Source organism: Hordeum vulgare, chromosome 2H, assembly GCF_904849725.1.
Source record: "Hordeum vulgare subsp. vulgare chromosome 2H, MorexV3_pseudomolecules_assembly, whole genome shotgun sequence".
NCBI classification, from domain to species: domain Eukaryota; kingdom Viridiplantae; phylum Streptophyta; class Magnoliopsida; order Poales; family Poaceae; genus Hordeum; species Hordeum vulgare.
Genome location: NC_058519.1, coordinates 626,376,473 through 626,388,385, shown reverse-complemented (window position 1 = coordinate 626,388,385; position 11,913 = coordinate 626,376,473).

Below are 11,913 nucleotides of genomic sequence, written 5' to 3'. Positions count from 1 at the left end.
CGCCCCTTCTCCCTCGTCCAGCTATCGACCCACTTCCCTCCTCCATCCGCCGCCCCTCCTCCACCTCCTCTTAAGTTTTAGAAAATTTTCATGTTCTAGGTCTAGATGGAGATGGTGTTCAAATAGTAATTGTAAAATGTGAATTTTCAGTATAGGTAGTACTAGTAGATGTAGTAGTGTTAGATGTAGTAGAAGTAAAAAATGTTCCTCCATTGTCATAGATGAGTAAGTAGTAGCTGAGTAGATATAAGGAAAATGTGAAGCGAGTCTTTTTTTAAATGAAAATATGAAGCTATTATTTTCTGGAATAGTTTACAATTTATTTCCTTTTTTGAGTGAAGCACGGAATATAGTAGACAAGACACACTATACTTATGAATCACATGTAACTTGAAAAAGGAAGGATTTTCTTGTCACCTTTATTAATAATGTCCTATCTACTAGGGCCGACATGCATTATGGAGTTGACCCAAATTATACATTATACATGCCACCAATGCATAGATTGGGGGTTGATGAAATTCGCTCAAATATCTTGGTAAGAGTTGCTAACTACACTACTATTATGTAAATTATGTTGCTAATTATGTTATTGTTATGTAAATTACATTGCTAACTAGGCTATTATTATGTTCTTCAATAGAAACTGCCAAATGATGTTGCCCCTTTGTTGATACATGGCGAAGGTGAGATGGCAATTACAAGTCATACGTGTGTCCCTTTCATTTTTCAATATTCAGTCCAGTCAAACGTGCGTCCCTTCGATTTTTCAATATTCGACTGAATGCGAACCACATGAAAAAAAATTCAAATTGAAGCATGGAGAGAAATAAAGACTGTTGGTTCTCTTTGCTTCATCACGAAGACTTAGGTGTTTTTCTGTTTTATGACATTTTACCTAGAAGCGAGGACTAGGTCCTATGAGAGAGGAGTTTTTCTGATTTATATGATATATATTAACTTGACATGATAGATGATGATGATTATGGTGTTTCCTGTTTTATGACATTTTAACTTGATATGATTTAGATGATGATGAGTTGTTAAATGATTAAGAGGATGATAAGTTATATGACATATATTAGATTAAAGTAGATGGATGCAATAACCAAGTTGAATTAGAGGAAGATATGATGTTGCAAACCTGCATCCATCATATTTTCTTCTAATTTAACTTGGTAACTTGCATCCATCCAGTTCAATCCAAATGTTGTTTCTTTCATAATTTTTATTGATGTTTTACATTAATATTACAACCATGTGAAAATACAATATAAATATAAAAAAGAAATACGCGTGACTAGTAGTGGCACGGGTTAGAAAGGGGCGCTAGCGCTAACTCAGTTATCAATAGTGTCGGTCAACATGTGCTACTGCTAACAGTTAGTTGTAGCGCCACAACAGTAGCGCAGCGTGCTCTTGCTACGCCTCTGACCCTTGCTACTGCTAGGGTTTTTCCTAGTAGTGCATGTTGGCTTTATTAGAAAAGTGAGCTAGCGAGCGGGCGAGCGATTCGGATCGTGAGACCAGCCACAGTGGGAGTAACTTCAAGAATAACATCGGGTCTAACTAAGCAAAAAAATTATGGGAGAATGAGTTAATGAGGATAGAGGTAAATTGAGTAAGTTAGCTCGTTACTCATTCTTTTTTTTTTGAAACAAGACAAAAGACTTGCCATTTCATAAAATAAGAATGAGGTTTTCAAAGTTCGAAGACCAAGCCACAACGGCAGGGATAAAATAATCACTCGCCAGGTAAAATTACATCTAATCCCTTGATGCGTGCACAAAACTATAGCATTGCCTCTTTCAGGATCTTGTCCAGAATGATCGCCGAAGACACAAAAACATTCCAAAAGACCTAGGAATTTATCAAAGCTCCTAGAAAACAATCATGAGGAGGGATACCAGGCCTTTCATATTGGGCGAGCGCACGAGGGACAGATTGCCTCACTAGTCTTCCACACTAACCATGTTTGCCTAATCTGTCGTTGTGATCTCTCGCAGTCCAAACGTTGTTTTGACCGAGTTCCACACTCCAAGACAAAATGAGTCTATAACCTAATAAATAAAACTTTGCATGATATTATACATATATTAATATGCATTATGAAAATAGTAATATAGTCTAGAATAACATGTATCTCTTCCTAATAATAAAGCGCGGAGCGCTTCTGTCGTCCGTCGTGGTCATTTTGCAAAAACACCCCTCGCTTTTCCAGTATTCAACCCGCAGTCCGTTTTTAAGTCAAAAAACAAATCGTTTTTTGCATTTTTCAGAAAACCCCCTGATGTTTCGGGTAATCAACCCGCGGTCCAGATTTAAGTCAGAAAACGAAACGTTTTTTACATTTTTCAGAAACCCCCCTCATGTTTCAGGTAATCAACCCGCGGTCCGGATTTAAGTCAGAAAACGAAATGTTTTTTTTGCATTTTTCCAAAAACCCCTTGATGTTTCAGGTAATCAACCCGTCATCCGTATTTTAACAAAACAAACCCTAACTTTTTAGTTAATCAATCCACATTTTATCTAAAACAAAATTATCCATATCTTTTAAATCGTAACTCCGATTTTAACATGTTATATATGAAATTTGATTAAAAAAAGGGGCCTCTACGCATCCACCCACCACTTGGAGGGCCGTCCGATTTACACGTAGCCGTCCGATCTGCTCCGGCCAGGCACCCCATAATTCCTGAAACGATGGCTGAGTTGCAAAAACTTTCGCTTTGTTGCAAAAAATAAACTTTGGACCCGTTAATTCCTGAAACAACGGTCGAGTTTCAGAAACAATTTGCTTGTTGCAAGATTTTTTTTGTTCGTGTTTGTGCAACATAGGTACTTTTGCGGGAGAATTTTTTGCAACAAAGGTCATGTTTCAGGAATTTTTGCAACAAAGGTCAAGTTGCGGATTTTTTTTGCAACTTTCATGGGCGGCATGGGCGGCTGGCGGCGGCCGGATGGCCGGCCGGCGTCGCGGCCGAGCGGTCACGCTCCCTCTCGGCCTCCTCCCCTCCAGAACCCCACTCCTCCACGCCGCCGCCTTCCTCCCTGCGAGCACCTCCCTCTCCTTCACCGCACCCGCGCCCCGCAACTGGCGCATCTTCGCCGCCGCCGAGGAGGCGCCCGCTCCGGTGGAAGCCGAGGTGGAGGAGGTGGTAGAGGATGCCGCGGTTCCGGACCTGTGAGGAACGCCTGACACATGCCCACGTGTCGATCGAAGGAGGTGACGGATGTCCTCTGCTCGATCTGCCGGTTGAGGGATATACTTTTCCTTAAAAAATGTGTAGAATCTAAATAGGATGTTATTTTTAGGTGTTGAATACTTTTTAAATATTATTTTTGGTGCAAACTTAATCTGTAGTGCATGGTCTTTTTTTTCCTCTTTTTCTGACGACGATACGAATTGCAATAAACATCCATTAAATTAAAACCAAATTGAGAGGAAAGAAAACATCGTTAACAACATATGCACACCTTTGAAAAACCTCGTGGGGGGAAACAACATATTTCTCATCTTATTTCGAGTGATTGTATATTCAAACGCGTTTTCATTGTGTGAGCACTAAAGCCATCTCGGCAACACAAATGTGATGCCATGTGAAAATATATTACGTTCAGAGCATGTGTTATTTTCTCTTCGGTTACAACGCACGGGGTCTTTTGCTATGTTACTAATATAAATTACTGTCCACTCCGACTAGTCAAGCTGGAACATGCGTGAGCGAGGGGGCAACCAACCGTGTACTAATTTGTGGCCCCGGTGTTGCCCGCGTGCAAGCGCTGATTGGGGAGGAGGTCTCCCCCTCCCAACTCCTACAGATGCTTCACAGTTCAACCTGCACATGAGGATGATTTGATTAATTTGGCTAGTCAAAGATGTGGAATGTGCTTTGAAGTGACAAGTATATTTTACAAATTACAAGAAAATGGATGTGGGATGACAGTTCACAGCTACACGGATTATGTGGTAAAAACTAAAATTTCCTAGTAGATTTTAGTGACAACTTACCATTGTCAATCGAATAAGCTCTTCATCACTGTCACCAACGAACATAAGTGCATAATTGTTGCTTCATCATGAGTGAACTCTACTTCCTTTTTGGTCCGGCTAATTTGTGGTTCCATTGTTTGGTGAAATTTCAGGTTTATTGAGATTTCAGCACAAATTACCTATCTCTAGCATCGGTATAGACGTATAGTGCCAACATGACATTTCTAGTTACCACCTGCGTCTTTTATTAGTCAGTCTCGTATTTTGGGTCAAAGCTTAATCATATATTTAGGCCCTGTTTGAAACCACACAGATTATATAATCCAGCTTTTATAATCTATTCTGTCTTCAAACAGGACAGATTATGGTGTAGATTATAAAAACTTGATGAATAGATTATTAAAAACTCATAATCTACTCTACCCCAGCTAAAACCAGATTATGGATTACTAATGATCAACTATCCTTGTAAAGTTGGAGATAATTACATTCCTGCCACCGTCACCCTGCTCTTTTAAAAAAAAGCAAAGGACAGACAGGTCATTATGCAATGTAAAACCTGGATTGCAGTTTATATAATCTGGCATCCAAACATGCTCATCTAGATTATTTTTATAAATCAGATTATATAATCTACCTTCATACTTCAGATTATCATAATCTATTATGGTTCCAAACAGGGCATTAATTAGCAAAATATAATTTATGTGTAACCATTCTGATATGTCATTGAGAACTTCTTTCAAATACAAATATACCAATATAATTTTATGATGTATAACTTATATTTTGCTAATCAAATATAAGATTAAAGTCTAGCATAAAATACAAAAGGGACTAACAAATTCGAACAAAGGCAGTAAATCTCTTGATCTGAAGTTTAGGGTGTGTTTGAATGAGGCAATGAGCTAGCTAGAGCACCAAACTCTTGCTGGGTGAAAGGAGTGGCAGTGGGGCCGGCATACAATTAATATTATTATTATTAAACAGTGCAGGACTACTAGGCAACATTGGCACAACATGTACACCGATGTAAGAGCATCTCCAGTCGCGCCCGCGACGCCCTTTCAAGGCCTTTTTTGTCGCCGGCGCAAAAGAACGGCTCAGTCGCGCCCCGAGAAGCCTGTTTTTCGTCGGTTAGGACCAAATTTGCCGCCGACGGACCCAGGCCGAGCCCGGTGCGATGGGGGAAATGTTTTGGCGCGAAATCTTTGTGGACCCGCTGAGTCAGCGACTAGCCGCAGTCGTCGTCCTCATCACCTCGTTTGCCCATGGGGAATCTATGCGAAGGCTGATGCCGGTCACCCTTCCATTGATTCCTCACGGGCAGCGTAGTGAAGGTGCGTCGATGCACATCCCGACCCCTCTTGCCATGCGTACGCACGGCTGACGCCTGCTCTTCGCCCACCCGCGGCTATATAAGTCGTCCCTCCCTCGCCGGTGGCCGCACATGTCTTGCCACAACCCTTCTCCCACTCTCGCCGCCGACGTCCCTCTCTCCACCGACGACCATCGCTAAGCGCTACCGTGGCATTGGAGCGGCAGCCAACGGCTTCGGCCGCCGCCACCTTCATGAGCCCGAGGCCCGCCTCCTCTGCGAGAAGGACTACCCGGCGCCACCGGATATGTGGGTGTCGGGCTCGTGGAGGCTGAGGTGACGGTGGAGTCTTGGTGCCACCGCCGTCCTCTGGAGCTGACCGGCGCACGGAGATCGCGCGCATCAGATCGTTGCTGCCGCAGAGCGTGGGGAACCAACCGAGGTACGCCCTTGAGAGCAACACGTTGTGGATGGCGTACTTCGAACGCCGCCACACCGAACAGCTCACCGCCACCAGCGACGCTGAACCCCGTGTTGGGAAACGTTGCATGAGAAACAAAAAAAAATTACGCACATACAAGATCTATCCATGGTGATGAGCATATACGAGAGGGGGGACCAGATCCACATACCATTGTAGATTACTAAGCGGGAAGCGTTAAGAAACACAGTAGATGTAGTCGAAAGTCTTCGCGATCCAAATCGCAAGCCGTCTAGCGAACCAATCATGATCCAATGCCGAGCGGATGGCACCTCCACGTTTAGCACACGTACAGCTCGATGATGATCTCCACTTCCTTGATCCATCAAGCGAGGGTGGAGAGGTATATGAGTCCTCCGGCAGCACAACGACATGGTAGCGGTGATGGTGAACTAATCCGGCAGGGCTTCGTCGAGCTCTACCGAACTAATCTAGAGGGAGACGATCTAGAGAGGAGAGGGCAGTATGTGACTTTTTAGTTGGTGGCTACCCTCAAAACCTCCACTATACATAGGAGGAAGGGGTAGGTAGGGCTGGCCTTGGCACCTCCTCCAAGGAGGAGGGTTCGGCCGAAGTGGGGAAGGAGTCCACATCCCACAAGGGAGGTCGACACCCTAGGGAGCACTCCTCCTCCATCAACTCTTGGGGAATGGGCCTCTTGGGGTCGGCTTCCCAAGCCGACCACGGGCTGGTGCGCCACCCCCTAGGCCCATGTGGTCCCCCGGGTGGGTGGGCCCCTCCCGGTGGACCCATGGAACCCTTTCGGCACTCCTCGTACAATACCGGAAAACCCTGAAACTATTCTGGAACCCGAATATCACTTTCCTATATATAAATCTTTACCTATCGACCATTCCGGAGCTTCTCGTGGCGTACGGGACTCCGAACAACCTCCGTTCACCAACAAACATAACTCAATAATACCGAAACATCACTGAACCTTAAGTGTGCTGTGACAGCCCGATGCCGACGCCCCAGAAGATTCCCCTTTATTTCCATTTCCGTCGTGTGGTTAGTTTTATTTGGTGGCATCGTCATTTAGTTTGCATCGTCGCATCATGCATGGCATCTTGCATCGTCTGTCACGTGTGGGGTTTTGAGTGTTGTGCTTCGAGTGCTCTCCGAGTCGTAGAGCGATAGAAGTTCCCCCTCTCTCTCCTCTTATTTCATTTTGTGATTTTGCTAAGTTTCCGTTTTAACCCCTTTAAGAAAAAGGTGTCTTCTTTTAAAAGGTCCTTTTATTAAATGTGGGGGCAACCCTTGGGCTTTTATTTTATTTCTCCTTTTGATTTATTTTAAAACCCTCTCATTTTCTTTTCTCCTTTAAAGAGCTTTTATTTTATTCTTTAAATAAAAGGGGTTTGATTTTATTCTTTTGTAAGAAAGAGGTTTTATTTTATTCTTCAAAAGGGTTTTATTTTTATTTGTTTAAAGAAGGCCCAATCTATTCTAAATTTTGGGTATATTTTTAAAGGAGTAAAAGACATTTTTTTTATTTTGTTAAAACATATTTTCCTTTTATGTTTGTTCTCTGTTTTTATTAAAAGAAAAAAAACAAATGGGAAGAGAGGAGGAGCCTGCCCAGGCCCAGCCGGCAAGGCCCAGGCAGCTCCCCCCGTGCCCTAGCAACGCTCCCCCTCGTCCTCCTCGTGGCTCCCTCTCTACCCGGATCCCCTTCTCCCCCTCTCGCGCAGCGCCATCTTCCCCGATCCCCTCGCCCTAGGCCGTCGCCCGCGCATCCCCTCGCCGGTGCGCCTCGCCGCCTCCCCGCGTGCCCCGCGCGCCGCCTCGCCTCCCTACCGAGCAAGCTGTCGCGCCGCCTCGCTGCGCGTCCAAGACCCTGGCCTCCTCGCCGACATCCCCGTGCGCCGTCCGTCGCTCCCCGAGCTCGCCGCCCCTCGGCCTCGCCTCGCTGCTTGCCAGCGGCGCCCTGCTGCTGTTCCCCGGCGCCGTGCTGGCCATGGCCAAGCCTCCAGGACCCCGGCCTCCTCCTCCTACCGTCGATGTAGCCGAGCTGCTCATGTGTATGCCTGATGCTGCATTTTGATGTTGTTGTCGAAGGTATGCTGGTGATGCCGCTAGTTGCTGGTGTGTTGTTGTAGCTTTGATGTTGTTGCCGCTAGCTGTCGCTGCCGATGCCCTGTGCTGTTGCGGTGCAGTACCTCTTGCCTGTTGCTCTTGCTTGCGGCTTGCTGCTTAGTGCTAGGTTGCTTGATGTGCCTTAGCCGCTGCTTGTCGTATTTGCTAGCCTGAAGATGTTGCTTGCTTCCCGCGTTAGTTGCTGTCGCCGCTTGCAGCTTGTGTTGCCGCTGCTGCCTGCTGCTGCTTGCCGCGAAGCCGCTATGCTGTTGTTGCTCTGCTCGCTTGTCGCGGCTAGCTGCCTGCTGCTGCTTGCATTGCATGCTGTCACCGATGCTGTAGCCGCTGCTTGCTGCTTGCCGCCGCCTGCTGTTAGCTGATGTTGCTGTCGTGTTGCCGCTTGCCGCTGGTGGCTGATGTTGTTTGCTGTCGCTTAGCCGCCGTGTTGCTTGCTGCTAATTAGTTGTTTCTCTTGCTGCTGCCATTGTTGCTGCCTCGTGCTTGCCGTGCCTAATGCTAGCTTGCTTTGCTTGCTTGCGTGTTGCTGTATCTAGTTGCTGTTGCTAGGCTAGGTTGCTAGATGTTGTGCCGAGTGTTGCTGCTAGCGCTAGATGCCGTAGCTTGCTACTTGTTGCTGCCGCTTGTAGCCGTGGCCTCCGCTCGCATTTGCTCGTGTTGTCGCCTGCGTCGCCGCGTACACCATCCCTGCCGTGAGTCATCGACTAATTCGTCGAGCACCACGACGTCCTCGACGACCCCCGGAAACCGTGTTCGACTCCCGACGCCGAAGATCGTCTACCGACAAGAGAACGACTACCGTCGACGAGATCGAGTACAACTACTTCCACGACCTCCACGACGTCCGCTTCGACCGAACCCCTCCGATTCGCACGCGTCGAAGGTATACCGATGGGACGTGTCGTGAACCGTATACATGTGTTGTATGAGATGTATTGTTTGTTTGCACCTTATGTTGCCCGTTGCACGTGTACCTCTTTTTTGTGCCTCGACACATGGGAACCCGGTAACCGGGATCACCCCATTCCTTATTTAGTGTTCCCGCACGCGCTCCCTATTCGTTGGCATGATATCTCGTCGAGTTATCGGGATAGGAACGTTGTCGTGGCTTCGTTTCCGTTTTGCCGCCATGGTTCCCTCTCGCTCGCCGTGGCGACACCTGTTTCTTTCTCTTCTTGCACGTGATGTTTGAACTCGCATGCATGACGCATTCATGGCATATACAACTTGTGTTGCATGTTCTTGTGCCGTAGCTCCTTCTATGCTCCGCGAGTTAACCGTCTAGGATGCCAGGTAGAATCACCCGCTTCACCCCTTGCCATGTTAACAATAATTTAATATTGTCGTGTAAATTAACGGGAGTGAACTAATAATTAAACGTAGAGTTTCGTCGATATGCAACCCGTTGCATATCGAGCTTCATTTAATGTGTAGTGTATGCGTGACGTGAATTGCCATGCCATCCCTTGCATCATTGAACTGATCATGCATCATATTAGGTTGTGCATCATGTTGTGCATCGTATGGTGAACATCTGTGTTGATGTATGTTTCCGGTTTGCTCCTTCTCGATAGAGTTCCGCAAGCGTGTCGGAATGTGAGGACCCGTTCGACTACATTGGTTCGTCGACTTCTTCGAGTTGTTCTTCTTCCAAGCGGGATCTCAGGCAAGATGACCATTTCCCCAGATACCATTACTATCATTGCCATGCTAGTTTTATCGCTTCTATCGATTATGTCTCGTTGCCTACCACATGTTAAATATCAGTCTCTCAACAATGCCATGATTACCTTCAACCTGTTCGACCTAGCAAACCACTGATTGGCTATGTTACTGCTTGCTTAACCATGTTGTTAGCGTTGCTAGTTGCAGGTGCAGATGCTTCCATGTGATAACATGGGTTCCTTGTCTTATCACCCTATTTAAATGCTATTTAATTTAATGGACCTATATACTTGGTAAAAGGTGGAAGGCTCGGCCTTTCTAGCCTGGTGTTTTGTTCCACCTTTGCCCCCTTTAGTTTTTCGGTTACCGGTGTTATGTTCCATAAACGAGCGCTCCTAACACGATCGGGGTTGTTATGGGGACCCCCTTGATAATTCATCTTAGATTAAAGCTGGTCTGGCAGGGCCCAACTTTGGTACTACATTTGTCTAATCACTAATGAACTGCATAGGGAGTAATTAACCCGAGGAAAATTAATCAACTCCCGGGCCAGTGCTCCTCATGAGTGTTGGTCCACCCACCTAGCAGTCGGCGGTTCCACCACGGGGCAACTCGAGGTTTGGTTCCCGTCCACTTTGCATAGACGGTGTGTCCTGAGAACGAGATACGCGGCTCCTATCAGGTTCGTCGACACACCGGGTGGCCTTGCTGGATTAGTTTTACCTTTGACGAGATATCTTGTGCATCGGGATTCCGGTGATGCTTTGGGTAATCTCAGAGTTGAGGTTTTCCACTAGGGAATCCGACGAGATCGCGAGCTTCGTGATTGAGGATTTCTATGCGGCTTGTGGTAATTTGTGATGGACTAGTTGGAGCACCCCTGCAGGGTTAAATCTTTTCGGAAAGCCGTGCCCGTGGTTATGTGGCAACGTGGAAACTTTGTTTAACACTGGTTCTAGATAACTTGAAGTTAACTTAATTAAAACTTGCCAACTGTGTGTGTAACCGTGACTGTCTCTTTCGTGAGTTCCTTCTCCGATCGAGGACACGGTGGGGTTATGTCTGACGTAGGTAGGTGTTCAGGATCATTCATTTGATCAACTGTAGTTCACGCCCGCTATGCGTAGATCCTCCCCCTCTTTGTTTTCTTGTACTCGTAAGTTTAGCCACCAAATATATGCTTAGCCGCTGCTGCAACCTCACCACTTAACCATGCCTCACCCATTAAGCGTTGCTAGTCTTGATACCTTTGGAAATGAGATTGCTGAGTCCCATGTGGCTCACAGATTACTATAACCCCAGTTGCAGTTACACGTAAAGGTTACTTGACGCGAGCGCGTTGATTGTTCATTTGGAGTTGCTTCTTCTTCTTCTTCTTCTTCATCGATCTAGGATGGGTTCCAGGACGGCAGCCTGGGATAGCAAGGATGGACGTCGTTCTTCTTTTGTCGTTTGTTTTCGTCCGTAGTCGGACCCTGCTCTTACTCTTGATGAATATGTACTGTACTGCTGTGACTCTGATGTAGCTTGTGGCGAGTGTAAGCCAATTCTATATATATATGTCCCTTCTTTTCAGTACATGTACTTGTAACGATATCCATTCTTGCGACACGACGAGATCCGCTTCTATCCCTGACGTGGCCTTCGTGCCATATTGAGGATAGGGTCGCATCTTGGGCGTGACATGTGCAGACCCTGCCGGTTCGAGAACTATACACACATGACCGAGACACTCTCCGGTCAATAACCATTAGAGGGACCTGGATGCCCATATTGGTTCCTTCTTATTCTATGAATATCTTTATCGGTTGAACCTCTATGTCAAGGACTCAGTTAATCCCGTATGATGTTCCCTTTGTCCATCAGTATGTTCCTTGCCCGAGATTCGATAGTCGGTATCTGCATACCTAGTTCAATCTCCTTACCGGCTAGTCTCTTTACTCGTTCCACAATACAAGATCCCGTGACTAACTCCTTAGTCACATTGCTTGCAAGCTTCTTGTGATGTTGTATTACCGAGTGGGCCCTAGAGATACCTCTTCGTCATACGGAGTGATAAATCCCAGTCTCGATCCACGCCAACCCAACAGACACCCTCGGAGATACCTGTAGAGCACCTTTATAGTCACCCAGTTACATTGCGACGTTTTATACACACAAGGAATTCCTCCGGTGTACGAGAGTTGCATGATCTCATGGTCATAGGAACACATACTTGACATGCAGAAAACAATAGCAATAAAGTGACACGATCATATGCTACGTTCATAGTTTGGGTCTTGTCCGTCACATCATTCTCCTAATGACGTGACCCCGTCATCAAATGACAACTCATGTATATGGTCAGGAAACCTTGAC